This window comes from Haemaphysalis longicornis, unplaced genomic scaffold (assembly GCF_048455015.1).
Source record: "Haemaphysalis longicornis isolate Haplotype H1 unplaced genomic scaffold, Haemaphysalis longicornis Haplotype H1 scaffold_19, whole genome shotgun sequence".
Classification (NCBI taxonomy): Eukaryota; Metazoa; Arthropoda; class Arachnida; order Ixodida; family Ixodidae; genus Haemaphysalis; species Haemaphysalis longicornis.
Window position 1 is genome coordinate 3,008,144 of NW_027526288.1, and position 12,909 is coordinate 3,021,052.

At 48.3% G+C, this 12,909-nt stretch overlaps 1 protein-coding gene across 4 annotated transcripts in view; it reads left to right on the top strand.

Annotated features, from left to right (window-relative positions):
- Positions 1-12,909, top strand: part of LOC144166778 (uncharacterized) — a 104,784-nt gene that overhangs the window by 12,029 nt on the left and 79,846 nt on the right. For 2 of the 4 annotated variants that reach the window (XM_077696265.1, XM_077696264.1), the window contains exon 2: positions 5,156-5,298. The gene's annotated coding sequence lies outside the window, so the exon portion shown is untranslated. Of the gene's footprint in view, positions 1-5,155; positions 5,299-5,662; positions 5,980-6,089; positions 6,250-12,909 lie in introns of those variants that run through there. The other 2 variants (XM_077696263.1, XM_077696266.1) reach the window with 2 other exon arrangements.

Below are 12,909 nucleotides of genomic sequence, written 5' to 3' on the forward strand. Positions count from 1 at the left end.
AGACCGGTATTCTGGAGGTCGTGGGTTCGGATCCCACCTGGCGGGCATTTTTTCTTCACTTTCTTTCTTTCTTTCCAAATTCTTAATCTGTTTCAATGATCTACCACATCCTCCCCTTTGCTTTCCGAGGTTTTCTCGACTGCCAACCCTTATTTCTGTGTTATTTTCAACGAGCCCCTCATTTCCTATTCTGATTCGCTACATGCATAGCGAGGGCCTCTGTTCTGGCAGTCTTGGTGCCATAGGGAGCTTAAGAGGGTTCAAAGCTGGTCGACCACTCTGGACATGTCGTAGACACTCGAGTCACGACCCGGGGGTTAAAAAGAAGGTCCCCTTCACCCCGAGTAGTCCGAATGGCGCTGGCCACCACCCCCAAGCACAGGAAACAAAAATACCTAACATAAATAGCCCAGAAAGTGAAGGGGAAAGTCGCCCCGCCGGTAGCGTAGTGGTTATCGCACCAGACCGGTATTCTGGAGGTCGTGGGTTCGGATCCCACCTGGCGGGCATTTTTTCTTCACTTTCTTTCTTTCTTTCCAAATTCTTAATCTGTTTCAATGATCTACCACATCCTCCCCTTTGCTTTCCGAGGTTTTCTCGACTGCCAACCCTTATTTCTGTGTTATTTTCAACGAGCCCCTCATTTCCTATTCTGATTCGCTATATATATATATATATATATACAGTTGAACACGGATATATCGAACTCCAAAGGGATCGATCGCGAAATAGTTCGATATATGAAAAATTCGATATAAAACATGGGCTCTGAGACCTCACCTGTGGCGGACGACCACTTACCGATCGGCGCATTCAAGAACGACAACTAATTCCGCACTAACGACGCAACAGGATGCGTTATTTGCGTGAAAAGAAATCGCTGATCTTGGCCTGCTTCTTCGTCCTGTACATGGAATTAAAGACGCTGGTCTCGATATTCTCGAGGCTATCCAGGTGTGACAGCCCAGTTCCTCCCATGTCGCCGCAACTACGTAGAATCAGGCTGAACGCAGCCGCCAGTTCACCCGCGGCGGAGTACGATCGTGTAGCCGCATCCTCGTCCGGACGATCTTCGCCACTCGAGCTATCAGCCTGGGTTCCTGCAACCGCAGCTACGATATCCTCGTCACCGACGCTCGCAACAGCCTAAACATTGCTGTCAGCGTTCACGAAGTCGCAGGCAGACAGTTCGGCTGGAACAGCAGCCGGGAAAAGGGACGACAGCTCGCGAAACGGGTCGACCATGTCCTATTCGTCGTGGTCGCCGTCTTCGCAAGCTTCTGAATGTTCGGCCGTCACGAAGCCTGCCTTCCGGAAGCAGTTGGCCACGCTCTGCTTTACGCTGTTCCAGGCACCCGTAATCATGTGTATGGCCCCCAGCTGGTCAACTTTAAGCTCGGTGCCCACGCGGAGGTTCATGAAAAGCCTGTCGAGGAGTCGCCTCCTGTACCCAACCTTGAAGGACGCTCGAGCGGCTGCAGCCTGGCTGTTGTGTTCGGAGGCAGACACTTGAGCTCGATGTTGTCGAGCTCGCAGGTGGTTTGGTTGGCCGAGCAGTTATCCACGAGAAGGCAAGCGTGACGCTCCGACGCCCCGGCTTGTCCCTGTCGGGTTTCGACGAAGGCACTAAGCGACAGCGGAAATCGGGGGTGCAGCGACCGCCGAAGAGCACCTTCCAGCTCTTGCGGTGTTCGATATACCCAATGTCGGGGAAAATACCGTTTGATATAAACGTACGAATTCCTATACTTTTACACAGAATTTTCAAGGGGATAATTCATGAGTTCGATATAGACAATAATTCGATATACCCGTGTTCGATATATCCGTGTTCGACTGTATATATATATATATATATCTATATATATATATATATATATATATATATATATAGCGTATGACTGAAGTACGATGGGGCCGGTAACAAATATACAGTGAAAGAGAAGACTGAAGGGTAACGAACGAAAATGTATTAACGTTTCGGCTTCGGAGAAGCCTTCGTCAGAAACGAAGGCTTCTCTGACGAAGGCTTCTCCGAAGCCGAAACGTTAATACATTTTCGTTCGTTACCCTTCAGTCTTCTCTTTCACTATATATATATATATATATATATATATATATATATATATATATAACAGTTGGCAGTCAAGAAAACCTCGGAAAGCAAAGGGGAGGATCTGGTAGGTCATTGAAACAGATAAAGAATTTGGAAAGAAAGAAAGTTGAGAAAAAATGCCTGCCAGGTGGCATCCGAACCCACGACCTCCAGAATACCGGTCTGGTGCGATAACCACTACGCTACCGGTGGGGCGATTTTCACTTCGGGTTTCTGGGGTATTTATGTTTAGGTATTTTTGTTTCCACTCGGACTACTCGGGGTGAAGGGGACCTTCTTTTTAACACCCCGGGCCGTGACTCCAGTGTCTACGACATGACGAGAGTGGTCGACCAGCGTTGAACCCTCGTAAGCTTCCAATGGCACCAAGAATGCCAGAACAGAGGCCCTCGCTATGCATGTAGCGAATCAGAATAGGAAATGAGGGGCTGGTTGAAAATAACACAGAAATAACGGTTTGCAGCCAAGAAAACCTCGGAAAGCAAAGGGGAGGATGTGGTAGGTCTTCTTTGGTGCTCTTTGCCCATAGTCGGCCTTGCGCCAATAAAGCCCAACCATCATCATCATGTTCTGGCAGTCTTGGTGCCATAGGGAGCTTAAGAGGATTCACCGCTGGTCGACCACTCTCGACATGTCGTAGAAACTCGAGTCACGGCCCGGGGGTTAAAAAGAAGGTCCCCTTCACCCCGACAAGTCGGAGTGGCGCTGGCTACCACCCCCAAGCACAGGAATACCCCAGAAAGTGGATGGGAAAAATAGCCTCGCCGGTAGCGTAGTGGTTATCACACCAGAACGGCATTCTGGACGTCGTGGGTTCGGATCCCTCCTGGCGGGCATTTTTTCTCCACTTTCGTTCCAAATTCTTTATCTGTTTCTATGACCTACTATATCCTCCCCTTTGCTTTCCGAGGTTTTCTTGCCTGCCAACCATTATTTCTATCTTATTTAAACGAGCCCCTCATTTCCAATTCTGATTTGCTACATGCATAGCGAGGGCCTCTGTTCTGGCAGTCTTAGTGCCATAGGGAGCTCAAGAGAGTTCACCGCTGGTCGACCACTCTTGACATGTCGTAGAAACTCGAGTCACGGCCCGGGGGTAAAAAGGCCCCCTTCACCCCGAGAAGTCGGAGTGGCGCTGGCTACCACCCCCAAGCAAAGGAAAAAAATTACATTGACATAAATACCCCAGAAAGTGGAGGGGAAAATAGCCCCGACGGTAGCGTACTGGTTATCGCACCAGACCGGTATTCTGGAGGTTGTGGGTTCGAATCCCACCTGGCGGGCATTTTTTTCTTTACTTTCTATCTTTACAAATTCTTTATCTGTTTCTATGACCTACTATATTCTCCCCTTTGCTTTCCGAGGTTTTCTTGACTGCCAACCATTATCTCTGTCTTTTTTCAACGAGCCCCTAATTTCCTATTCTGATTCGCTATATATATATATATATATATATATATATATATATATATATATATATTATATTTTATTATATATAGCGAGTCAGAAAATGGGAAATGAGGGGCTCCATGAAATAAGACAGAAAATAAGGGTTGGCAGTCAAGAAAACCTCGGAAAGCAAAGGGGAGGTTGTGGTGGGTCACAGAACCCACGGAACCCACGACCTCCAGAATCGTGGGTTCGGATCCCACCCGGCGGGCATTTTTTCACCACTTTCTTTTCGACTAAAAAAAAATCTTCATGTCTTTCTATGACCCACCACAACCTCCCCTTTGCTTTCCGAGGTTTTCTTGACTGCCAACTCTTAATTTCTATATATATATATATATATATATATATATATATATATATATATATATATATATTATAAAAGGAAAAAGGTTATTCATCCCTCACACAACAGTTTTTGACAGAAAGAAAGCAGAGGAAAACATGTTCCCAGGGTGTGGCACGCAAACCCACGTCTATTGCAACACCTGTGCGATGCCATACCAAGTACGCTGCTGAGAAGGCTGTGCTTTCCCGCGTTCCTTGGTATATATGTAAATGCAATGGCTTCTTCCGCGCGAGTGTGGTGGCAGCGTCGCTCCGACGACTCGGGGTGTAACTAACCGCGGACCGTGACTCGAGCACCTATACGCCGTGCCCGGGGCGGTCAGCTAGCGGGGTAACAAAAGAACCCTCTTAAGCTACCTATGGCGAGAAAGGGTACAAGGAGCTAGAGACGGGAGAGAGAAGGGACAGGGTGTAGACTGGGGGCGGGACGACGAATGTGAATGAAGAAAAATACGCGGACTAGGTGGGGGGAAATAAAATAACAGTGGAGCACTAGGTGCGGACCGAAAAGGAGGTAGATACTCGGGGGCAGTGTAAGAAAGGTCGCACTGTGATTCTCGGGGGCAGAAAGGCCGCAGTGTGAGGGTGCTGCAAAAGGGATACACCAGAAAGGAGGAAAATGCGATGAGGGAGAGTAGTGGAGGCGTATAGGGAAAGGGGGAGAGGTGAGAACGGTAGGATTCATTGAGGGGCAGCGAGGCCGGCAGGGGAGAGGGAGAGGTTAATGAGAGGAGTGTTAGGGGTAATCCAAGATCGTGGGTTCGATCCCGGCTGTGGCGGCTGCTTTTAGATGAAGGCTAGGAGCCAAAACATCCGCGCGTCGAGATTTCGGCGCAGGTTAGAAATTTTGAGGGGGTGGAAGTTGATTCGGAGCCCTCCACTGCGGCGCGCTAAAACCTCCATTTTTTTAGTGTAAGGGGTGGGATGAAGAGCGAGGCGGTGGCGTCACGTGGCAGGGGCGGCCGAAAAGCTATTGTCTTGTGACGTCATTTGCAGAAGGGTAAGCAGATACTCACGTACTCACTGTGATCATTTAGCAAATCATGACAAGGTGGTAGCCGTCAGTGTATCCTGGGTAGTGTGAGGGATAAAATTGAGTGTACGTTCGGCTATCATATGCCATGCTCACACAATTTTAAATTCTAGATTTGGGCTCCTGTTTTACAGCTACGGGGCTCCGGAGACTCTAAAAATGCCGGTTTTCAGGAATGGCATTGCGAGTTTTCCTGTATTTTTGTGCAGCAAATGCAATGTTCCTAATGGATTCCGGTCACATGGTCTTCTCAAAACAAGCTTCCACCTGCTCAGCGGAGAGACGGAAATGTCCTACCAAGGCCCCAACGCCCAGCATCGCTTTCTCCAGCCAGCCACCGTAGAACGCCAGGGTGAGTTTAACGCAATTATTGGGCAGAATTTTGGGAGTTGTGTAGCATTCACTGTGGTGCACCGAGCTTGAGAAATATCGCATTTCTGGAGATACATCTGTTATTGTTAAACTGATTATGCGCAACGGTGGACGAAGTTGCAGATAAATGAGCTCTATTCAGGAGAAGGAGGTGGGGGTAGGGGCGTACAGATGTTGTCAAGGCCGGTGATAGGTCAGGTTTTTTTCTTTATCTTTTTTTTGTTTTCTGCACGTACTTTTGCATCTAAAGTAATCAAGGTCACAGCCTACTTTCTGCAGCAATCTAATTGGTCAATTAACCGCGTGGGTGTCTGCCACGATAATAACCAACCAATCAACCGCAGCGGTTCGCGGAACGCCAGGCAGTCGGGGCTCAGACATCCAGGAGTGGGCAGCAGCGGCGGAGAGCAGTTCTTCGCTGGCCCCCTGGTTGAGCGGACGAGTTGCCGAGGACGAGGCTACGGGGCCACTCGTGTTCGAAACATCACCAGTCCCAGAGCACGAGCGCCCTCGGAGGCCCGGGGTCGCGCACTACAGCGCGGTCCACAGGGAACACCACAAGTGGCTGCGCCGGACCTGCCACCGCGGACGAGGCCATCGCTAACCGACGCGGGCGACGACTTGCAGGCCTCAGGCCGACTCCCTCGTCGTAACATGACCGGCAAGTGCCGCCCCACAGCGCGCTGTGACGACATCTTTGCATGGCCTGTGCACACCAATGGATAACTATGTTTGACTATTGACATAGCGCTTCAATGTAGGCATCCACTATTCTTTTGTTATTTCAGTGCCATTTATTGGCTACCTGACGGCCGGACTGGAGTACGCGATGCGCGCTCTGCTTACGGCCTGTGCACGGGGGGCTGTTGCTGCTTGTCGCCGCAACTCTCCGGGGGCTCTGCAAGCCTGCCTTTCCGCTCGGAGAGCCTTGGTGCGCTCGTTCGTACACCTGGCCCATTTTGCTGAAGGGCAACTCCTAACGTCTTACAAGAATTTAACTTTTGTTTTTGCAGTGACCGCTATAAGACACAACGTGATTAGTCTTAGCGTTTTCTCTCACTTCGGGGAACCAGTATAAAAAACTTAAACCATTCCATTTAGCACACAGAAGTGATGACGGGTACTATTAGCGGTCCACAGCTGTATTATATGTTGCTGACGGGTGCAAAAAATGAAACAAGACAAGACATTTCAGCACTAAAAGAGGTTTAGAAAACATTTATTTTCATCCTATAGGCGAGAAAATTCTGTTGTGGTACTTGAAAATGTAAAAAAAAATTGCACTTTTCTTTTTGCGACATTAACAGCATCTGACACTAGAAAAAATTTAAATGCATGCATTCCATCTGTTCTCATTGCACTAACCACACTACACCACACGAAAGCTTAGCATTTTATAACTCTAATAGCATCGCACATACTCAAAAAAACTAAAAGCCATAACAGGCGCACTACAATAAACTGTAAAACACTGTCGTGAGACTCAGTTCCAAGGAATGTCGTTTACAGCCTGAAATGCATCCGCGTTGGCTTGTGGCTGAAACCAGATGGCTTGTCATTTTGGTCGGTTAATTTCCTTGTATAGTTGACGAGAAGAATTCGGAGAAACGTTTTAGATATCACGCGTGCTGACCTCTTGGCGTGGCTCTTGTCAACACCCTCCGGGCAGTCTAGGAGAGGCGAATCTTCAAGATGTGGCTCAATGATTAGCTGCAAAGCTTCGAGGATTTTTGTTCGTGGGACATGTTTGGCTGCCTTTTCAAAACACGCCAAAATCGTTTCCAGCAGCTCTGGAAACTCCGGCTTTGGATTGTGAAGTTCACCTGTCTCTTGTGTACGCACAAGGTTGTACAGGGGACTGCTCGTCTTGTTTTCGTCACAAGCATGACGCAAGCGTCGCAGCCGAGGTCACTGAGTAGCTTGACATGAGCTTGAGCTTCACACTCGCTGACATAGTCGCTCAGTAAGAAACGCTTGCTGCATACTATCGTCGAGGCCGACTTGTCATTAATAACAAGATTATCCGGGGAAATGCGTTTGCTCCATTTCGCGCATAGTTCCTCATCAACAGGAAATTGGTGGAACACACCTGGAGTCTTTCCGTACCGCGACTTACAAAACGGCACGCAGCAGTACACCATAGCCTCGTTAGCGGAATCCTGACATGCGAAGCAACGGATCCAGAGGCAGCCCCTTCAGAAGTTCGCGAATATGCATTAAGGGTCCGGTGCAGAAACTTACTCCGAAATGTCGCTTGATGCAAGGCGCGCGAAGTGTACGGCAGGTGTGCAGGCCACTTCACGCGACGAAGCTTTCGTTCACATGTTTTCATGTGTAAACATGTGCCCGCGCGCACACTAACTCCCCGTTTTCAGCCGCAGCAGGGAGCGCGCGTTCTCCAGTCCGGCCGGGGCAAGGGTGAGCTCGCGGCGCCATCTCTCGGAGATCGGCGCCCCGGCAGCTCAGAAAAAAATGTATTGCCCTCGCGGCGCCTGCTCAGGCCGGAAGGGGAGAGCGCGCGTACTCCAGTCCGGCCGTGGCCACCTTTAAACATTTAGGATAGGTTTACTTGGAGAGCGACAATGTTCATAGCTATGCTCTAGGTAATTATGGATTTGCTTGAATCGTATTGGCACGGGAAGTACGTCCGCGTATAAATAATTGAGTCCGCGTGTCTGCAGTCTGATCAGTGCATTTTGTTGTGTAATAACGTTTACAAGTAAGCTGTTCTCGATTTGCAATAACATGCGTCTGAGACTGGAGAGGTTACATGAGGCGAACGAAGCCAGGGAGAGATAAACGCACAAAAAATATTCCAAACGTTCCCTTTCCCCGAAGTCCGGTTGCGCAGTCGCCCGGGCTCCGGTTAATTTGGCAGGAGGCTCAGCAGGGCGATGGTGATGTTCTCGAAGATGCTGGTCGAATTGGCGAGCTCGAGACGTTGTTGACACAAGGAAGAGAAGTGAAGACTTCATACAACTATTTATATTACATTACTGAGCCCATGAGTAATATAAGAACTTCTAATTCAGACAGCTTCAAACGTGCACAGATCACTTGAGCGCCGCGAACTCCGAGTCGAACTCATTTATGCCTCAAGTGTATATAAACCACTTTGACGGAGACTCTCTTACCGCCGCGGCTTTCGTTTGGTTGCCCGGCACGCAGCCGCACCCTTAACTTCGAGCGCGAACCCTTAAACTCCAAGCCTACCTGTAGCAATGGGGGCACATAAATTCTCCTAGTAATATTTGAAGAAACTGCACGTCTCTCCGGGTTCTGCATAGCTCGTAGTAGTAGTAGTAATAGTAGTAGTAGTAGTAGTAGTAGTAGTAGTAGTAGTACTAGTATCTATTTCATTGGCGTAAGGGTACCAATGGCCGAACAGCGCCATACCGGTGTTTGGCCATTCGATTCCTGAAGTGGTTTACTAAAATGTTTATGAATGCTTGGTATGCCGTTAAAATGGCAAGTCTGTAGGTGTATATGGCCTATGACCTAAAGTGGGGTCGGAAACATTTTGAGGCTGAGGGCCGAGTGGCATGAAGACGACACAGCGGCGGGGGCCGCACGGCAAATCAGGGGAGGGGGCTTTGCAGGCAAAGAGAAAAAAAAAAATCAGCGAATTGGCAGTAATATTTGACAATCATTGACAATAATCTGGCTAAGTGTGAAGATGGAGGAAAGTGCCAACTGGAAGCCATCGATTCTCTTTTTTTGTCTCCCGTGTCAGAACTGGCGTGTCGGTCCGCAAAGTGTCAGGTGGAGGGGTGGGGTTCCGACGGCGTAATGAGGGCCGCATACAGTCAAACCCGTTTATAGCGAACTGCAATATACACTTCGATTAGTTCGATATATCCAATAGTTCGATATAGCCGAACCCGCTTCTAACGAGCTGATTGTTACGAGTTTGCAACCCGCGGGAGCCCTCCTCCTCCCCAACTCCACCATCCCCGCATGCAGAAACGAACACAGTAAAGTAGCCATTAACACACCCAATGTAATCCATCTATTGCAAGTAATAAAGCTACTTTCTGCCCCAATTTCCTACTTTGTAAAAAAAACGGTGATTTTTTTTTTCACTCTTTCGTTTTGGCGGCTTCAACTAGCATAGCATTCTCTACGCGAAACATTGTTTGGACCAGTTCGAGTCCGCGCCCTCCAAAATCGAAGAAGCATTGGCGGAGCACATCGACTGCCGAAAACGCTTCACCATAAGCGTCGGACGGCTCTCACTCGCGACATCATCGGGAACATTGGCGAGCTCTTCCCACAGTTCACCAATGCTGCTGTCTTGGCCCGGACGCGCTGACTGTGCGGGTTCCATCGTTAGCCCCGCGCGTCCGAAACAGTTACGGAAAGTGTCGGGCGTCACGTCGCTCCGTGCGAGGCGCAATGTCTCAGTCATGGCTCTTGCTCCGTGGTCGCGGCCAATCCGCATCTCAATCGCCGCTTCGAGACCATGCATTTCGGCGGCCATTATAGGCAAACAGAGTTCGATATATCCGATGTGAACTTCGTTATAAGGAATATGTTTCCCAAGTATTTCCGTAACTGAAATATTTTTGTTCGATATATAGCATAATTCGCTTTATCCGGGTTCGTTATAGCCGGGTTTGACTGTAATAAAGCGCCGCGGGCCGCAGGTTGCCGACCCCTGATCTGAAACATGGAGATGGTGATTAAGTGTGAAATGTAATGACATTGCAAGAAAAGAACCAGGAAACTCAAACCCTTGCCCTGACAGGAATAGTCTGTACATAAAACTACCAGTACCGACCTTATTTCCGAGGGGGTCTGAGATCAGATTTGGAAGATGAGAGTTAAAGGGGTCGTGAAGACACTCTTGAAGAAAAAAAGTGGCTATTTAGAACTGCAGCACTGGGAGAGGGCGCTGGGCAGCTCTGATTCGGAGGTTCAAGGCTCCCTGACGAATCGGGCTGTCATTGTCGCCGCCAGGCTAAGGCCAGCGGCCACCACGTCCCCGTAACAGAGCTTTGCTAAATAAAGTTTGCCTCCTCCTCCTCCCTTGTCATACAAAATATGCGTAGCCGTCTCTTTGACCGATATCGGCAAATACACCGGGGATTGTTTTTTTCAGGTCATGAAATAGCGTCATGTTATAGGAAGCCAATCATAGCGCCCACTGCACAAAACGTCGGCGTACAGAGGGCTTCAGATACTGCGACAGCATCGGCGCCATGATCAAATTCGCACGCTCCTGGAGGGCGATGTCTGACCTCTCATACGACTCATCAACATGGTCGAGCTCCCAGTAAAGCACTCTTGCTTCCGCGGGGGAGTGGTGCAGGCACAACTAACCATCCTTAACGTAAATTGAGAATTTGCAAACTGCTTTCGCTGCTTCATTCCAGTCTAAACTGTCATTTAGTAGTCGATATCCTGGCTAAAGCTTGTCTACGTCCAACAACGAAGACGGCAATGTGAGAACGTCTTGGCCTGACGAGATGAATGACCCATAAATTAAAAGGGGAAGAAACAGCATGAACACGTTTATCGAAAGAACGCCAGGTAGTCGGCAGTTAAAATGAACCCATCTTTTACTCTCCTAGCGTAATATCGAGCAAGAAAGAGTAACACGGCACGTCGTGAAGCTTCTCTTTCTCGCAGAGCAAGGACTGTGCTGTCAACGTTATTTAGTCAGTTGAATGTGTCCACACATCGCTTACTGCAGAAGCGTTGAACAAGAAGGTGGTGCTTAAAGCTCTGGGTAAATTAGAATGGACGGAACTAGATTGGAGAGCTGGACTACAAGCACGAACCGGCTCTAGGCCACATTATTTCCGTGTAACGTTTTTTACGCGTGCGGCAAGCACGCATGTGTTCTAGACACCACTGATCGCAGTCGACATATAGTTTGAATGGGATTTGTCCGGGAATCTCCAGATGCAAGGCGGGGGCCCATATGCAGCACTGGGTCTAACATTTTCACGGCAGTTTTAGACGCGGACCCATGTACACTTCCACAGTATATAAGGAACTTTACAAAGCTGACAAAAAAGCGGCAAAGGCAGACATTATCAGTCCTATAGGACTGATGTGGCAATGCTTTTAAAATATTCATTTTTTTTGAAGGATTTTTGTTTCAGAGGTTTTAATGAGGATTGGATGTTAATTTTTCACTAAGAGCTCGAGACGTTGTGCTCGAGCTCGAGAACTTGTGTTCTTTCCTGTCACAGATCGCATCACCATTTAGGGTGACGTCTCATTCCGGGCGGATGCCACGCTGTTGCGAAAAGCACACGTAATTTTTTTACTCAGTTTAAAGCCATTTCTTCGGTATCTTTTGCCAGCTTAATGCCTAGCTGTCTCTGCCTTTCGGGATGGAAAAGTTGCATGACCTTAACTAATCTGGACGTCATCATCATACATAGAACAAGAAATAGGAGTTGGCAACGATTTTTCCCGTTAACTAATTTTAACTAAAAACCGGGTATATTTCGTCTGGAGGCATATTAATTTTTTGTGTTCCCATTAATACTGTCGGAATCCTTACCCTAAATGTTCTTTCTGAAATGTAGCTTTCTATTGTGTTTAGCATGAAGCCAAATATACCGCAAGCCTACCGACCGAGCAGCATGCCATGATGCTAAGTAGCGTTGTATTCCCTTTTCTAAGTCGAAGACAGAGAGACAGTGCTGCTTGTGCATAAAGCGACCCTTACGTCATAGTCAAAGCCAACGGGATGGTCAGTAGTGCAGCAGCCTGAACGTAAACACACTTGAAACTGTCCAGGGTGACACTAAAATTGACGAAAAAAAATTATTCCACCACTTTTTATAAATCTTGCATAGGCAACTTGTTTAAACTTGCAGGGGCGTAAGGATATTCATGGGTCTTTTCTGTTTTAGTATGGCAAGTACTATCGCTTATCTCCAGGCATTAGGGAAGTGGTCCGCCAGTCTATTTTGTTAAATAAACGCAGAAGTGCGTAGGTGGTGTCCGTGTGCAGGTGTTGGATTGTAGTGTACGTTATTTGCTTCTGGTGCTTGGGACTTACACGTACGAACATTCTTGTAGTCTGTTTTTGTCCATTCCATACTCACTGTACATCAGCACATGAACTTACTGATGTTATGGAGGACCTCCAGCTTTTAAATGCAGAGCATTTCAGTAACTCACGATGTCACCCGCGTTGACGTCCGTAGTCGTAGTCCGCACCCCTCCCCCTACACCATATAAAAAAAACTATCCGGCGCCTGGTTTCGATCCCACGACCCTGCGGGCGGAACACAAGGTACATGGTGCACTACCCACTGCGCCACAAAGCCGGCACAGAATAGAAGGCTACGAACGCGCCTTATATCCTTGACTCATTCAAACTACGTCAAGAAGCTGCTGATACAACGCATTCACTACCTGTGGGCGGAACGCGAGGTACATGGTGCTCTTCCCACTGCGCCGCAAAACCGACACAGAATGAAAGGCTACGAACGCGCCTTATATCCTTGACTCATTCAAACTACGTCAAGAAGCTGCTGATACAACGCATTCACTACCACCAACTCCCCAAACACTAAACGTTAACGCAATACACCCACCCCCTATGCGACGCATTTACTCGAGTCCC